The following is a 4,437-nucleotide window of genomic DNA, read 5'->3' on the forward strand; positions in this document are numbered from 1 at the left end:
TGTATGCAATGCAATCGCCTTGTAATGCTCTACTTTATCACTAAGCGGTAGCGATAGTCGTAGAAGCATAAGATTGGCGAGACGACAACGATGCTACGATGGAGATCAAGGTGTCGCGCCGGTGACGATGGTGATCATGGCGGTGCTTCAGAGATGGAGATCACAAGCACAAGATGATGATGGCCATATCATATCACTTATATTGATTGCATGTGATGTTTATCTTTTATGCATCTTATATTGCTTTGATTGACGGTAGCATTATAAGATGATCTCTCACTAAATTTCAAGATAAAAGTGTTCTCCCTGAGTATGCACCGTTGCCAAAGTTCGTCGTGCCCAGACACCACGTGATGATCGGGTGTGATAAGCTCTACGTCCATCTACAACGGGTGCAAGCCAGTTTTGCACACGCAGAATACTCAGGTTAAACTTGACGAGCCTAGCATATGCAGATATGGCCTCGGAACACTGAGACCGAAAGGTCGAGCGTGAATCATATAGTAGATATGATCAACATAGTGATGTTCACCATTGAAAACTACTCCATTTCACGTGATGATCGGTTATGGTTTAGTTGATTTGGATCACGTGATCACTTAGAGGATTAGAGGGATGTCTTTCTAAGTGGGAGTTCTTAAGTAATATAATTAATTGAACTTAAATTTATCATGAACTTAGTCCTGGTAGTATTTTGCAAATTATGTTGTAGATCAATAGCTCGTGTTGTTGCTTTCATATGTTTATTTTGATATGTTCCTAGAGAAAACCATGTTGAAAAATGTTAGTAGCAATGATGCGGATTAGATCCGTGATCTGAGGTTTATCCTCATTGCTGCACAGAAGAATTATGTCCTTGATACACCGCTAGGTGATAGACCTATTGCAGGAGCAGATGCAGACGTTATGAACGTTTGGCTTGCTCAATATGATGACTACTTGATAGTTTAGTGCACCATGCTTAACGGCTTAGAATCGGGACTTCAAAGACGTTTTTGAACGTCATGGACCATATGAGATGTTCCAGGAGTTGAAGTTAATATTTCAAGCAAATACCCGAGTTGAGAGATATGAAGTCTCCAACAAGTTCTATAGCTAAAAGATGGAGGAGAATCGCTCAACTAGTGAGCATGTGCTCAGATTTTCTGGGTACTACAATCGCTTGAATCAAGTGGGAGTTAATCTTCCAGATAAAATAGTGATTGACAGAATTCTCTAGTCACCATCACCAAGTTAGTAGAACTTCGTGATGAACTATAATATGCAAGGGATAACGGAAACGATTCCCAAGCTCTTCGTGATGCTAAAATCGACGAAGGTAGAAATCAAGAAAAACATCAAATGTTGATGGTAGACAAGACCACTAGTTTCAAGAAAATGGCAAAAGAAAGAAGGGGAACTTCAAGAAGAACGGTAAGCAAGTTGCTGCTCAAGTGAAGAAACCCAAGTCTGGTCCTAAGCCTGAGACTAAGTGCTTCTACTGCAAAGGGTTTGGTCACTGGAAGCAGAACTACCCCAAGTATTTGGTGGATAAGAAAGGATGGCAAAGTAAACAAAGGTATATTTGATATACATGTTATTGATGTGTACTTTACTAGTGTTCATAGCAACCCCTCAATATTTGGTACTAGTTCAGTTGCTAAGATTAGTAACTCGAAACGGGAGTTGCAGAATGAACAGAGACTAGTTAAGGGTGAAGTGACGATGAGAGTTGGAAGTGGTTCCAAGATTGATATGATCGTCATCGCACACTCCCTATACTTTCGGGATTAGTGTGGAACCTAAATAAGTGTTATTTGGTGTTGAGCATGAATATGATTTGATCATGTTTATTGCAATACGGTTATTCATTTAAATAAGAGAATAAATTGTTGTTCTGTTTACATGAATAAAACCTTATATGGTTACACACCCAATGAAAATGGTTCATTGGATCTCGATCATAGTAATACACATATTCATAATATTGAAACCAAAAGATGCAAAGTTAATAATGATAGTGCAACTTATTTGTGGCACTGCCGTTTAGGTCATATCGATGTAAAGCGCATGAAGAAACTCCATGTTGATGGGCTTTTGGAATCACTTGATGCTTGCGAACCATGCCTTATGGGCAAGATGACTAAGACTCCGTTCTCCGGAACAATGGAGCGAGCAACTGACTTATTGGAAATAATACATACTGATGTATGCGGTCCGATGAGTGTTCAGGCTCACGGCAAGTATCGTTATTTTCTGACCTTCACAGATGATTTGAGAAGATATGGGTATATCTACTTGATGAAACATAAGTCTGAAACATTTGAAAAGTTCAAAGAATTTCAGAGTGAAGTGGAAAATCATCGTAACAAGAAAATAAAGTTTCTACGATCTGATCGTGGAGAAGAGTATTTGAGTTACGAGTTTGGTCTTCAGTTAAAACAATGTGAAATAGTTTCACTACTCACGCCACCTGGAACACCACAGCATAATGGTGTGTACGAACCTCATAACCGTACTTTATTGGATATAGTGCAATCTATGATGTTTCTTATCGATTTACCACTATCGTTTTGGGGTCATGCATTAGAGACAGTTGCATTCATGTTAAATAGGGCACCATCAAAATCCATTGAGACGACGCCTTATGAACTATGGTTTGGCAAGAAACCAAAGTTGTCGTTTCTTGAAGTTTGGGGTTGCGATGCTTATGTGAAAAAGTTTCATCCTGATAAGCTCAAACCCAAATCGGAGAAATGTGTCTTCATAGGATACCCAAAAAAAAGGTTACTGTTGGGTACACCTTCTATCACAGATCCAAAGGCAAGATATTCGTTGCTAAGAATGGATCCTTTCTAGAGAAGGAGTTTCTCTTGAAAGAAGTGAGTGGGAGGAAAGTAGAACTTGATAAGATAACTGTACCAGCTGCTCCCTTATTGGAAAGTAGTTCATCACAAAAATCTGTTCCTGTGACACCTACACCAATTAGTGAGGAAGCTAATGATGATGATCATGTAACTTCAGATCAAGTTACTACCGAATCTCGTAGGTAAACCAGAGTGAGATCCGCACTAGAGTGGTACGGTAATCCTGTTCTGGAGGTCATGTTATTTGACCATGACGATCCTACGAACTATGAGGAAGCGATGATGAGCCTAGATTCCGCAAAATGGCTTGAAGCCATGAAATCTAAGATGGGATCCATGTATGAGAACAAAGTGTGGACTTTGGTTGATTTTCCCGATGATCGGCAAGCAATTGAGAATAAATGGATCTTCAAGAAGAAGACAGACGCTGACGGTAATATTACTGTCTACAAAGCTCGACTTGTCGCAAAAGGTTTTCGACAAGTTCAAGGGATTGACTACGATGAGACCTTCTCACCCGTAGCGATGCTTAAGTATGTCCGAATCATGTTAGCAATTGCCGCATTTTATGATTATGAAATTTGGCAGATGGATGTCAAAACTGCATTCCTGAATGGATTTCCGGAAGAAGAGTTGTATATGATGCAACCAGAAGGTTTTGCCGATCCAAAGGGAGCTAACAAAGTGTGCAAGCTCCAGAGATCCATTTATGGACTGGTGTAAGCCGCTCGGAGTTGGAATAAACGCTTTGATAGTGTGATCAAAGCATTTGGGTTTGTACAGACTTTTGGAGAAGCCTATATTTACAAGAAAGTGAGTGGGAGTTCTGTAGCATTTCTGATATTATATGTGGATTACATATTACTAATCGAAAATGATATAGAATTTCTGGATAGCATAAAGGGATACTTGAATAAGAGTTTTTCAATAAAAGACCTCGGTGAAGCTGCTTACATATTGGGCATTAAGATCTATAGAGATAGATCAAGATGCTTAATTGTACTTTCACAAAGCACATACCTTGACAAAGTTTTGAAAAAGTTCAAAATGGATCAGGCTAAGAAAGGATTCTTACCTGTGTTACAAGGTGTGAAGTTGAGTAAGACTCAATGTCTGACCACGGCAGAAGATAGAAAGAGAATGAAAGTCATTCCCTATGCCTCAGCCATAGATTCTATAAAGTATGCCATGCTGTGTACCAGATCTATTGTATACCCTACACTGTGTTAAGCAAGGGAGTACAATAGTGATCTAGGAAGTAGATCACTGGACAGCGGTCAAAATTATCCTTAGTGGAATAAGGATATGTTTCTCGATTATGGAGGTGACAAATGTTCGTCGTAAAAGGGTTACGTCGATACAAGTTTTGGCACTGATCCGGATGACTCTAAGTCTTCATCTGGATACATATTGAAAGTGGGAGCAATTAGCTAAAGTAGCTTCGTGCAGAGCATTGTTGACATAGATATTTGCAAAATACTTACGGATCTGAATATGACAGACCCGTTGACTAAAATTATCTCACAAGCAAAACATGATCACACCTTAGTACTCTTTGGGTGTTAATCACATAGAGATGTGAACTAGATTA

The sequence above is a fragment of the Triticum urartu genome, chromosome 5 (assembly GCF_003073215.2).
Source record: "Triticum urartu cultivar G1812 chromosome 5, Tu2.1, whole genome shotgun sequence".
Lineage (NCBI taxonomy): Eukaryota > Viridiplantae > Streptophyta > Magnoliopsida > Poales > Poaceae > Triticum > Triticum urartu.